The sequence below is a fragment of the Taudactylus pleione genome, unplaced genomic scaffold, assembly GCF_031769625.1.
Source record: "Taudactylus pleione unplaced genomic scaffold, aTauple2 ptg002146l, whole genome shotgun sequence".
NCBI classification, from domain to species: domain Eukaryota; kingdom Metazoa; phylum Chordata; class Amphibia; order Anura; family Myobatrachidae; genus Taudactylus; species Taudactylus pleione.
Genome location: NW_028286540.1, coordinates 140,001 through 150,000, shown reverse-complemented (window position 1 = coordinate 150,000; position 10,000 = coordinate 140,001). Strand labels below are relative to the sequence as shown.

Sequence of the window (10,000 nt, the reverse complement as noted above, 5' to 3'; positions counted from 1 at the left end):
GTAGGTGCTCAAAAGTATTAACTTTAGACCTCTATTACTTCTTAACTCAAGGAAATTCATTGATAAGTTGAAAAAATTAAATGTAAAATGTAATAGAAAAGAATGTTCTGGCAGTAAAAAATTACCTACAGCTCCTGGTATTCCAGGTGGTCTCCCATCCAAGTACTAACCAGGCCCAACACTGCATAGCTTCCAAGATCAGACGAGATTGGGCATGTCCACTGTGGTTTGGCTGTAGGTGCTCAAAAGCTTTAAATTTAGACCGCTTTTACTTCTTAACTCAAGTAAATTCAATGATAAGTTGAAAAAATTAAATGTAAAATGTAATAGAAAAGAATGTTATGGCAGTATAAAATTACCTACAGCACCTGGTATTCCCAGGTGGTCTCCCATCCAAGTACTAACCAGGCCCAACACTGCATAGCTTCCAAGATCAGACGAGATTGGGCATGTCCAGTGAGGTTTGGCTGTAGGTGCTCAAAAACATTAACTTTAGACCTCTATTACTTCTTAACTCAAGTAAATTCATTGATAAGTTGAAAAAATTAAATGTAAAATGTAATAGAAAAGACTGTTATGGCAGTATAAAATTACCTACAGCACCTGGTATTCCCAGGTGGTCTCCCATCCAAGTACTAACCAGGCCCAACACTGCATAGCTTCCAAGATCAGACGAGATTGGGCATGTCCAGTGTGGTTTGGCTGTAGGTGCTCAAAGACATTAACTTTAGACTTCGTTTACTTCTTAACTCAAGTAAATTCAATGATAAGTTGAAAAATTAAATGTAAAATGTAATAGAAAAGAATGTTATGGCTGCATAAAATTACCTACAGCACCTGGTATTCCCAGGTGGTCTCCCATCCAAGTACTAACCAGGCACAACACTGCATAGCTTCCAAGATCAGACGAGATTGGGCATGTCCAGTGTGGTTTGGCAGTAGGTGCTCAAAAACATTAACTTTAGACCTCTATTACTTCTTAACTCAAGTAAATTCATTGATAAGTAGAAAAATTTAAATGTAAAATGTAATAGAAAAGAATGTTCTGGCAGTATAAAATTACCTACAGCTCCTGGTATTCCCAGGTGGTCTCCCATCCAAGTACTAACCAGCCCAACACTGCATAGCTTCCAAGATCAGACGAGATTGGGCATGTCCAGTGTGGTTTGGCTGTAGGTGCTCAAAAACAATAACTTTAGACCTGTATTACTTCTTAACTCAAGTAAATTCATTGATAAGTTGAAAAAATTAAATGTAAAATGTAATAGAAAAGAATGTTATGGCAGTATAAAATTACCTACTGCACCTGGTTTTCCCAGGTGGTCTCCCATCCAAGTACTAACCAGGCTCAACACTGCATAGCTTCCAAGATCAGACGAGATTGGGGATGTCCACTGTGGTTTGGCTGTAGGTGCTCAAAAGCATTAAATTTAGACCTCTTTTACTTCTTAACACAAGTAAATTCATTGATAAGTTGAAAAAATTAAATGTAAAATGTAATAGAAAAGGTAGTTATGGCAGTTTAAAATTACCTACAGCACCAGGGATTCCTAGGTAGTCTCCCATCCAAGTACTAACCAGTCCCAACACTGCACAGCTTCCAAGATCAGACAAAATTGGGCATGTCCAGTGTGGTTTGGCTGTAGGTGCTCAAAAACATTAACTTTAGACCTGTATTACTTCTTAACTCAAGTAAATTCATTGATAAGTTGAAAAAATTAAATGTAAAATGTAATAGAAAGGAATGTTATGGCAGTATAAAATTACCTACTGCACCTGGTTTTCCCAGGTGGTCTCCCATCAAAGTACTGACCAGGCACAACACTGCATAGCTACCAAGAAAAGACGAGATTGGGCATGTCCAGTGTGGATTGGCTGTAGGTGCTCAAAAGTATTAACTTTAGACCTGTATTACTTCTTTTCTCAAGGAAATTCATTGATAAGTTGAAAAAATTAAATGTAAAATGTAATAGAAAAGAATGTTATGGCAGTATAAAATTACCTACAGCACCTGGTATTGCCAGGTGGTCTCCCATCCAAGTACTAACCAGGCCCAACACTGCATAGCTTCCAAGATCAGATGAGATTGGGCATGTCCACTGTGGTTTGGCTGTAGGTGCTCAAAAGCTTTAAATTTAGACCGCTTTTACTTCTTAACTCAAGTAAATTCAATGATAAGTTGAAAAAATTAAATGTAAAATGTAATAGAAAAGAATGTTATGGCAGTATAAAATTACCTACAGCACCTGGTATTCCCAGGTGGTCTCCCATCCAAGTACTAACCAGGCCCAACACTGCATAGCTTCCAAGATCAGACGAGATTGGGCATGTCCAGTGTGGTTTGGCTGTAGGTGCTCAAAAACATTAACTTTAGACCTCTATTACTTCTTAACTCAAGTAAATTCATTGATAAGTTGAAAAAATTAAATGTAAAATGTAATAGAAAAGACTGTTATGGCAGTATAAAATTACCTACAGCACCTGGTATTCCCAGGTGGTCTCCCATCCAAGTACTAACCAGGCCCAACACTGCATAGCTTCCAAGATCAGATGAGATTGGGCATGTCCAGTGTGGTTTGGCTGTAGGTGCTCAAAGACATTAACTTTAGACTTCGTTTACTTCTTAACTCAAGTAAATTCAATGATAAGTTGAAAATTTAAATGTAAAATGTAATAGAAAAGAATGTTATGGCTGCATAAAATTACCTACAGCACCTGGTATTCCCAGGTGGTCTCCCATCCAAGTACTAACCAGGCACAACACTGCATAGCTTCCAAGATCAGACGAGATTGGGCATGTCCAGTGTGGTTTGGCAGTAGGTGCTCAAAAACATTAACTTTAGACCTCTATTACTTCTTAACTCAAGTAAATTCATTGATAAGTTGAAAAATTTAAATGTAAAATGTAATAGAAAAGAATGTTCTGGCAGTATAAAATTACCTACAGCTCCTGGTATTCCCAGGTGGTCTCCCATCCAAGTACTAACCAGCCCAACACTGCATAGCTTCCAAGATCAGACGAGATTGGGCATGTCCAGTGTGGTTTGGCTGTAGGTGCTCAAAAACAATAACTTTAGACCTGTATTACTTCTTAACTCAAGTAAATTCATTGATAAGTTGAAAAAATTAAATGTAAAATGTAATAGAAAAGAATGTTATGGCAGTATAAAATTACCTACTGCACCTTGTTTTCCCAGGTGGTCTCCCATCCAAGTACTAACCAGGCTCAACACTGCATAGCTTCCAAGATCAGACGAGATTGGGGATGTCCACTGTGGTTTGGCTGTAGGTGCTCAAAAGCATTAAATTTAGACCTCTTTTACTTCTTAACACAAGTAAATTCATTGATAAGTTGAAAAAATTAAATGTAAAATGTAATAGAAAAGGTAGTTATGGCAGTTTAAAATTACCTACAGCACCAGGGATTCCTAGGTAGTCTCCCATCCAAGTACTAACCAGTCCCAACACTGCACAGCTTCCAAGATCAGACGAGATTGGGCATGTCCAGTGTGGTTTGGCTGTAGGTGATCAAAAACATTAACTTTAGACCTGTATTACTTCTTAACTCAAGTAAATTCATTGATAAGTTGAAAAAATTAAATGTAAAATGTAATAGAAAAGAATGTTATGGCAGTATAAAATTACATACTGCACCTGGTATTCCCAGGTGGTCTCCCATCAAAGTACTGACCAGGCACAACACTGCATAGCTACCAAGAAAAGACGAGATTGGGCATGTCCAGTGTGGATTGGCTGTAGGTGCTCAAAAGTATTAACTTTAGACCTCTATTACTTCTTTTCTCAAGGAAATTCATTGATAAGTTGAAAAAATTAAATGTAAAATGTAATAGAAAAGAATGTTATGGCAGTATAAAATTACCTACAGCACCTGGTATTCTCAGGTGGTCTCCCATCCAAGTACTAACCAGGACCAACACTGCATAGCTTCCAAGATCAGACGAGATTGGGCATGTCCAGTGTGGTTTGGCTGTAGGTGCTCAAAAACATTAACTTTAGACCTCTTTTACTTCCTAACTCAAGTAAATTCAATGATAAGTTGAAAAATTAAATGTAAAATGTAATAGAAAAGAATGTTATGGCAGTAAAAAATTACCTACAGCTCCTTGTATTCCCAGGTGGTCTCCCATCCAAGTACTAACCAGGCCCAACACTGCATAGCTTCCAAGATCAAACGAGATTGTGCATGTCCAGTGTGGTTTGGCTGTAGGTGCTCAATAACATTAACTTTAGACCTCTATTACTTCTTAACTCAAGTAAATTCATTGATAAGTTGAAAAAATTAAATTTAAAATGTAATAGAAAAGAATGTTATGGCAGTATAAAATTACCTACAGCACCTGGTAATCCCAGGTGGTCTCCCATCCAAGTACTAACCAGGCCCAACACTGCCTAGCTGCCAAGTTCAGACGAGATTGGGCATGTCCAGTGTGGTTTGCCTGTAGGTGCTCAAAAACATTAACTTTAGACCTCTTTTACTTCTTAACTCAAGTAAATTCAATGATAAGTTGAAAAATGAAATGTAAAATGTAATAGAAAAGAATGTTATGGCAGTATAAAATAACCTACAGCACCTAGTATTCCCAGGTGGTCTCCCATCCAAGTACTAACCAGGCCCAACACTGCATAGCTTCCAAGATCAGACGAGATTGGGCATGTCTAGTGTGGTTTGGCTGTAGGTGCTCAAAACCATTAACTTTAGACCTCTTTTACTTCTTTACTCAAGTAAATTCATTGATAAGTTGAAAAAATGAAATGTAGAATGTAATAGAAAAGAATGTTTTGGCTGTCTAAAATTACCTACAGCACCTGGTATTCCAAGGTGGTCCCCCATCAAAGTACAAACCAAGCCCAACACTGCATAGCTTCCAAGATCAGACGAGATTGGGCATGTCCACTGTGGTTTGGCTGTAGGTGCTCAAAAGCATTAAATTTAGACCGCTTTTACTTCTTAACACAAGTAAATTCATTGATAAGTTGAAAAAATTAAATGTAAAATGTAATAGAAAAGAATGTTTTGGCAGTATAAAATTACCTACAGCTCATGGTATTCCAGGTGGTCTCCCATCCAAGTACTAACCAGGCCCAACACTGCATAGCTTCCAAGATCAGACGAGATTGGGCATGTCCACTGTGGTTTGGCTGTAGGTGCTCAAAAGCTTTAAATTTAGACCGCTTTTACTTCTTAACTCAAGTAAATTCAATGATAAGTTGAAAAAATTAAATGTAAAATGTAATAGAAAAGAATGTTATGGCAGTATAAAATTACCTACAGCACCTGGTATTCCCAGGTGGTCTCCCATCCAAGTACTAACCAGGCCCAACACTGCATATCTTCCAAGATCAGACGAGATTGGGCATGTCCAGTGTGGTTTGGCTGTAGGTGCTCAAAAACATTAACTTTAGACCTCTATTACTTCTTAACTCAAGTAAATTCATTGATAAGTTGAAAAAATTAAATGTAAAATGTAATAGAAAAGACTGTTATGGCAGTATAAAATTACCTACAGCACCTGGTATTCCCAGGTGGTCTCCCATCCAAGTACTAACCAGGCCCAACACTGCATAGCTTCCAAGATCAGACGAGATTGGGCATGTCCAGTGTGGTTTGGCTGTAGGTGCTCAAAGACATTAACTTTAGACTTCTTTTACTTCTTAACTCAAGTAAATTCAATGATAAGTTGAAAAATTAAATGTAAAATGTAATAGAAAAGAATGTTATGGCTGCATAAAATTACCTACAGCACCTGGTATTCCCAGGTGGTCTCCCATCCAAGTACTAACCAGGCACAACACTGCATAGCTTCCAAGATCAGACGAGATTGGGCATGTCCAGTGTGGTTTGGCAGTAGGTGCTCAAAAACATTAACTTTAGACCTCTATTACTTCTTAACTCAAGTAAATTCATTGATAAGTTGAAAAATTTAAATGTAAAATGTAATAGAAAAGAATGTTCTGGCAGTATAAAATTACCTACAGCTCCTGGTATTCCCAGGTGGTCTCCCATCCAAGTACTAACCAGGCCCAACACTGCATAGCTTCCAAGATCAGACGAGATTGGGCATGTCCAGTGTGGTTTGGCTGTAGGTGCTCAAAAACAATAACTTTAGACCTGTATTACTTCTTAACTCAAGTAAATTCATTGATAAGTTGAAAAAATTAAATGTAAAATGTAATAGAAAAGAATGTTATGGCAGTATAAAATTACCTACTGCACCTGGTTTTCCCAGGTGGTGTCCCATCCAAGTTCTGACCTTACCCAACACTGCATAGCTACCAAGATAATACGAGATTGGGCATGTCCAGTGTGGATTGGCTGTAGGTGCTCAGAAGTATTAACTTTAGACCTCTATTACTTCTTAACTCAAGGAAATTCATTGATAAGTTGAAAAAATTAAATGTAAAATGTAATAGAAAAGAATGTTCTGGCAGTATAAAATTACCTACATCTCCTGGTATTCCCAGGTGGTCTCCCATCCAAGTACTAACCAGGCCCAACACTGCATAGCTTCCAAGATCAGACGAGATTGTGCATGTCCAGTGTGGTTTGGCTGTAGGTGCTCAATAACATTAACTTTAGACCTCTATTACTTCTTAACTCAAGTAAATTCATTGATAAGTTGAAAAAATTAAATTTAAAATGTAATAGAAAAGAATGTTATGGCAGTATAAAATTACCTACAGCACCTGGTAATCCCAGGTGGTCTCCCATCCAAGTACTAACCAGGCCCAACACTGCCTAGCTGCCAAGTTCAGACGAGATTGGGCATGTCCAGTGTGGTTTGCCTGTAGGTGCTCAAAAACATTAACTTTAGACCTCTTTTACTTCTTAACTCAAGTAAATTCAATGATAAGTTGAAAAATGAAATGTAAAATGTAATAGAAAAGAATGTTATGGCAGTATAAAATAACCTACAGCACCTAGTATTCCCAGGTGGTCTCCCATCCAAGTACTAACCAGGCCCAACACTGCATAGCTTCCAAGATCAGACGAGATTGGGCATGTCTAGTGTGGTTTGGCTGTAGGTGCTCAAAACCATTAACTTTAGACCTCTTTTACTTCTTTACTCAAGTAAATTCATTGATAAGTTGAAAAAATGAAATGTAGAATGTAATAGAAAAGAATGTTTTGGCTGTCTAAAATTACCTACAGCACCTGGTATTCCAAGGTGGTCCCCCATCAAAGTACAAACCAAGCCCAACACTGCATAGCTTCCAAGATCAGACGAGATTGGGCATGTCCACTGTGGTTTGGCTGTAGGTGCTCAAAAGCATTAAATTTAGACCGCTTTTACTTCTTAACACAAGTAAATTCATTGATAAGTTGAAAAAATTAAATGTAAAATGTAATAGAAAAGAATGTTTTGGCAGTATAAAATTACCTACAGCTCATGGTATTCCAGGTGGTCTCCCATCCAAGTACTAACCAGGCCCAACACTGCATAGCTTCCAAGATCAGACGAGATTGGGCATGTCCACTGTGGTTTGGCTGTAGGTGCTCAAAAGCTTTAAATTTAGACCGCTTTTACTTCTTAACTCAAGTAAATTCAATGATAAGTTGAAAAAATTAAATGTAAAATGTAATAGAAAAGAATGTTATGGCAGTATAAAATTACCTACAGCACCTGGTATTCCCAGGTGGTCTCCCATCCAAGTACTAACCAGGCCCAACACTGCATATCTTCCAAGATCAGACGAGATTGGGCATGTCCAGTGTGGTTTGGCTGTAGGTGCTCAAAAACATTAACTTTAGACCTCTATTACTTCTTAACTCAAGTAAATTCATTGATAAGTTGAAAAAATTAAATGTAAAATGTAATAGAAAAGACTGTTATGGCAGTATAAAATTACCTACAGCACCTGGTATTCCCAGGTGGTCTCCCATCCAAGTACTAACCAGGCCCAACACTGCATAGCTTCCAAGATCAGACGAGATTGGGCATGTCCAGTGTGGTTTGGCTGTAGGTGCTCAAAGACATTAACTTTAGACTTCTTTTACTTCTTAACTCAAGTAAATTCAATGATAAGTTGAAAAATTAAATGTAAAATGTAATAGAAAAGAATGTTATGGCTGCATAAAATTACCTACAGCACCTGGTATTCCCAGGTGGTCTCCCATCCAAGTACTAACCAGGCACAACACTGCATAGCTTCCAAGATCAGACGAGATTGGGCATGTCCAGTGTGGTTTGGCAGTAGGTGCTCAAAAACATTAACTTTAGACCTCTATTACTTCTTAACTCAAGTAAATTCATTGATAAGTTGAAAAATTTAAATGTAAAATGTAATAGAAAAGAATGTTCTGGCAGTATAAAATTACCTACAGCTCCTGGTATTCCCAGGTGGTCTCCCATCCAAGTACTAACCAGGCCCAACACTGCATAGCTTCCAAGATCAGACGAGATTGGGCATGTCCAGTGTGGTTTGGCTGTAGGTGCTCAAAAACAATAACTTTAGACCTGTATTACTTCTTAACTCAAGTAAATTCATTGATAAGTTGAAAAAATTAAATGTAAAATGTAATAGAAAAGAATGTTATGGCAGTATAAAATTACCTACTGCACCTGGTTTTCCCAGGTGGTGTCCCATCCAAGTTCTGACCTTACCCAACACTGCATAGCTACCAAGATAATACGAGATTGGGCATGTCCAGTGTGGATTGGCTGTAGGTGCTCAGAAGTATTAACTTTAGACCTCTATTACTTCTTAACTCAAGGAAATTCATTGATAAGTTGAAAAAATTAAATGTAAAATGTAATAGAAAAGAATGTTCTGGCAGTATAAAATTACCTACATCTCCTGGTATTCCCAGGTGGTCTCCCATCCAAGTACTAACCAGGCCCAACACTGCATAGCTTCCAAGATCAGACGAGATTGGGCATGTCCACTGTGGTTTGGCTGTAGGTGCTCAAAAGCATTAAATTTAGACCGCTTTTACTTCTTAACACAAGTAAATTCATTGATAAGTTGAAAAAATCAAATGTAAAATGTAATAGAAAAGACTGTTATGGCAGTATAAAATTACCTACAGCACCTGGTATTCCCAGGTGGTTTCCCATCCAAGTACTAACCAGGCCCAACACTGCATAGCTTCCAAGATCAGACGAGATTGGGCATATCCAGTGTGGTTTGGCTGAAGGTGCTCAAAAACATTAACTTTAGACCTCTTTTACTTCTTAACTCAAGTAAATTCAATGATAAGTTGAAAAATGAAATGTAAAATGTAATAGAAAAGAATGTTATGGCAGTATAAAATTACCTACAGCACCTGGTATTCCCAGGTGGTCGCCCATCTAAGTACTAACCAGGCCCAACACTGCATAGCTTCCAAGATCAGACGAGATTGGGCATGTCCAGTGTGGTTTGGCTGTAGGTACTCAAAAACATTAACTTTAGACCTCTTTTACTTCTTAACTCAAGTAAATTCATTGATAAGTTGAAAAAATCAAATGTAAAATGTAATAAAAAAGAATGATTTTGGCTGTCTAAAATTACCTACAGCACCTGGTATTCCCAGGTGGTCTCCCATCCAAGTACAAACCAGGCCCAACACTGCATAGCTTCCAAGTTCAGACAAGATTGGGCATGTCCAGTGTGGTTTGACTGTAGATGCTCAAAATCATTAACTTTAGACCTGTATTACTTCTTAACTCAAGTAAATTCATTGATAAGTTGAAAAAATTAAATGTAAAATGTAATAGAAAAGAATGTTCTGGCAGTATAAAATTACCTACTGCACCTGGTTTTCCAAGGTGGTCTCCCATCCAAGTACTAACCAGGCCCAACACTGTATAGCTTCCAAGATCAGACGAGATTGGGCATGTCCACTGTGGTTTGGCTGTAGGTACTCAAAAGCTTTAAATTTAGACCGCTTTTACTTCTTAACTCAAGTAAATTCAATGATAAGTTGAAAAAATTAAATGTAAAATGTAATAGAAAAGAATGTTATGGCAGTATAAAATTACCTACAGCACCTGGTATT

At 37.7% G+C, this 10,000-nt stretch overlaps 10 non-coding genes and 29 pseudogenes across 10 annotated transcripts in view; all 39 read right to left on the bottom strand.

The window, feature by feature from the left end:
• Positions 1–6, bottom strand: part of LOC148434372 (5S ribosomal RNA) — a 119-nt pseudogene extending 113 nt beyond the window's left edge.
• A 116-nt stretch (positions 7–122) lies between these two features.
• On the bottom strand, positions 123–240 carry LOC148434371 (5S ribosomal RNA; annotated as a pseudogene).
• A 116-nt stretch (positions 241–356) lies between these two features.
• LOC148434370 (5S ribosomal RNA) lies at positions 357–475 on the bottom strand. The gene has a single exon (XR_015876690.1). It is a non-coding gene; the product is annotated as a 5S ribosomal RNA (ribosomal RNA).
• Positions 476–591: 116 nt separating this feature from the next.
• On the bottom strand, positions 592–710 carry LOC148434369 (5S ribosomal RNA). Its single transcript, XR_015876622.1, has one exon. It is a non-coding gene; the product is annotated as a 5S ribosomal RNA (ribosomal RNA).
• Positions 711–825: 115 nt separating this feature from the next.
• On the bottom strand, positions 826–944 carry LOC148434368 (5S ribosomal RNA; annotated as a pseudogene).
• A 116-nt stretch (positions 945–1,060) lies between these two features.
• LOC148434367 (5S ribosomal RNA) lies at positions 1,061–1,178 on the bottom strand (annotated as a pseudogene).
• Positions 1,179–1,294: 116 nt separating this feature from the next.
• On the bottom strand, positions 1,295–1,413 carry LOC148434366 (5S ribosomal RNA; annotated as a pseudogene).
• A 586-nt stretch (positions 1,414–1,999) lies between these two features.
• On the bottom strand, positions 2,000–2,118 carry LOC148434365 (5S ribosomal RNA; annotated as a pseudogene).
• Positions 2,119–2,234: 116 nt separating this feature from the next.
• LOC148434364 (5S ribosomal RNA) lies at positions 2,235–2,353 on the bottom strand. Its single transcript, XR_015876620.1, has one exon. It is a non-coding gene; the product is annotated as a 5S ribosomal RNA (ribosomal RNA).
• Positions 2,354–2,469: 116 nt separating this feature from the next.
• Positions 2,470–2,588, bottom strand: LOC148434363 (5S ribosomal RNA). The gene has a single exon (XR_015876743.1). It is a non-coding gene; the product is annotated as a 5S ribosomal RNA (ribosomal RNA).
• Positions 2,589–2,703: 115 nt separating this feature from the next.
• LOC148434362 (5S ribosomal RNA) lies at positions 2,704–2,822 on the bottom strand (annotated as a pseudogene).
• A 116-nt stretch (positions 2,823–2,938) lies between these two features.
• LOC148434361 (5S ribosomal RNA) lies at positions 2,939–3,056 on the bottom strand (annotated as a pseudogene).
• Positions 3,057–3,172: 116 nt separating this feature from the next.
• Positions 3,173–3,291, bottom strand: LOC148434360 (5S ribosomal RNA; annotated as a pseudogene).
• Positions 3,292–3,407: 116 nt separating this feature from the next.
• On the bottom strand, positions 3,408–3,526 carry LOC148434359 (5S ribosomal RNA; annotated as a pseudogene).
• A 351-nt stretch (positions 3,527–3,877) lies between these two features.
• LOC148434358 (5S ribosomal RNA) lies at positions 3,878–3,996 on the bottom strand (annotated as a pseudogene).
• A 115-nt stretch (positions 3,997–4,111) lies between these two features.
• LOC148434357 (5S ribosomal RNA) lies at positions 4,112–4,230 on the bottom strand (annotated as a pseudogene).
• Positions 4,231–4,346: 116 nt separating this feature from the next.
• On the bottom strand, positions 4,347–4,465 carry LOC148434356 (5S ribosomal RNA; annotated as a pseudogene).
• Positions 4,466–4,580: 115 nt separating this feature from the next.
• On the bottom strand, positions 4,581–4,699 carry LOC148434355 (5S ribosomal RNA; annotated as a pseudogene).
• A 116-nt stretch (positions 4,700–4,815) lies between these two features.
• Positions 4,816–4,934, bottom strand: LOC148434354 (5S ribosomal RNA; annotated as a pseudogene).
• A 116-nt stretch (positions 4,935–5,050) lies between these two features.
• On the bottom strand, positions 5,051–5,168 carry LOC148434353 (5S ribosomal RNA; annotated as a pseudogene).
• Positions 5,169–5,284: 116 nt separating this feature from the next.
• LOC148434352 (5S ribosomal RNA) lies at positions 5,285–5,403 on the bottom strand. Its single transcript, XR_015876686.1, has one exon. It is a non-coding gene; the product is annotated as a 5S ribosomal RNA (ribosomal RNA).
• Positions 5,404–5,519: 116 nt separating this feature from the next.
• LOC148434351 (5S ribosomal RNA) lies at positions 5,520–5,638 on the bottom strand. Its single transcript, XR_015876619.1, has one exon. It is a non-coding gene; the product is annotated as a 5S ribosomal RNA (ribosomal RNA).
• Positions 5,639–5,753: 115 nt separating this feature from the next.
• On the bottom strand, positions 5,754–5,872 carry LOC148434350 (5S ribosomal RNA; annotated as a pseudogene).
• Positions 5,873–5,988: 116 nt separating this feature from the next.
• Positions 5,989–6,107, bottom strand: LOC148434349 (5S ribosomal RNA; annotated as a pseudogene).
• Positions 6,108–6,458: 351 nt separating this feature from the next.
• On the bottom strand, positions 6,459–6,577 carry LOC148434348 (5S ribosomal RNA; annotated as a pseudogene).
• A 116-nt stretch (positions 6,578–6,693) lies between these two features.
• LOC148434347 (5S ribosomal RNA) lies at positions 6,694–6,812 on the bottom strand (annotated as a pseudogene).
• A 115-nt stretch (positions 6,813–6,927) lies between these two features.
• LOC148434346 (5S ribosomal RNA) lies at positions 6,928–7,046 on the bottom strand (annotated as a pseudogene).
• A 116-nt stretch (positions 7,047–7,162) lies between these two features.
• LOC148434345 (5S ribosomal RNA) lies at positions 7,163–7,281 on the bottom strand (annotated as a pseudogene).
• A 116-nt stretch (positions 7,282–7,397) lies between these two features.
• LOC148434344 (5S ribosomal RNA) lies at positions 7,398–7,515 on the bottom strand (annotated as a pseudogene).
• Positions 7,516–7,631: 116 nt separating this feature from the next.
• Positions 7,632–7,750, bottom strand: LOC148434343 (5S ribosomal RNA). Its single transcript, XR_015876685.1, has one exon. It is a non-coding gene; the product is annotated as a 5S ribosomal RNA (ribosomal RNA).
• A 116-nt stretch (positions 7,751–7,866) lies between these two features.
• On the bottom strand, positions 7,867–7,985 carry LOC148434342 (5S ribosomal RNA). The gene has a single exon (XR_015876618.1). It is a non-coding gene; the product is annotated as a 5S ribosomal RNA (ribosomal RNA).
• Positions 7,986–8,100: 115 nt separating this feature from the next.
• LOC148434341 (5S ribosomal RNA) lies at positions 8,101–8,219 on the bottom strand (annotated as a pseudogene).
• A 116-nt stretch (positions 8,220–8,335) lies between these two features.
• On the bottom strand, positions 8,336–8,454 carry LOC148434340 (5S ribosomal RNA; annotated as a pseudogene).
• Positions 8,455–8,805: 351 nt separating this feature from the next.
• LOC148434339 (5S ribosomal RNA) lies at positions 8,806–8,924 on the bottom strand (annotated as a pseudogene).
• Positions 8,925–9,040: 116 nt separating this feature from the next.
• LOC148434338 (5S ribosomal RNA) lies at positions 9,041–9,159 on the bottom strand (annotated as a pseudogene).
• Positions 9,160–9,274: 115 nt separating this feature from the next.
• On the bottom strand, positions 9,275–9,393 carry LOC148434337 (5S ribosomal RNA). Its single transcript, XR_015876702.1, has one exon. It is a non-coding gene; the product is annotated as a 5S ribosomal RNA (ribosomal RNA).
• Positions 9,394–9,510: 117 nt separating this feature from the next.
• Positions 9,511–9,629, bottom strand: LOC148434336 (5S ribosomal RNA; annotated as a pseudogene).
• A 116-nt stretch (positions 9,630–9,745) lies between these two features.
• LOC148434335 (5S ribosomal RNA) lies at positions 9,746–9,864 on the bottom strand (annotated as a pseudogene).
• A 116-nt stretch (positions 9,865–9,980) lies between these two features.
• Positions 9,981–10,000, bottom strand: part of LOC148434334 (5S ribosomal RNA) — a 119-nt gene continuing 99 nt past the window's right edge. Inside the window, exon 1 of the ribosomal RNA XR_015876617.1 lies at positions 9,981–10,000. This exon is cut by the window's right edge and continues 99 nt beyond it. This is a non-coding gene — a ribosomal RNA (5S ribosomal RNA).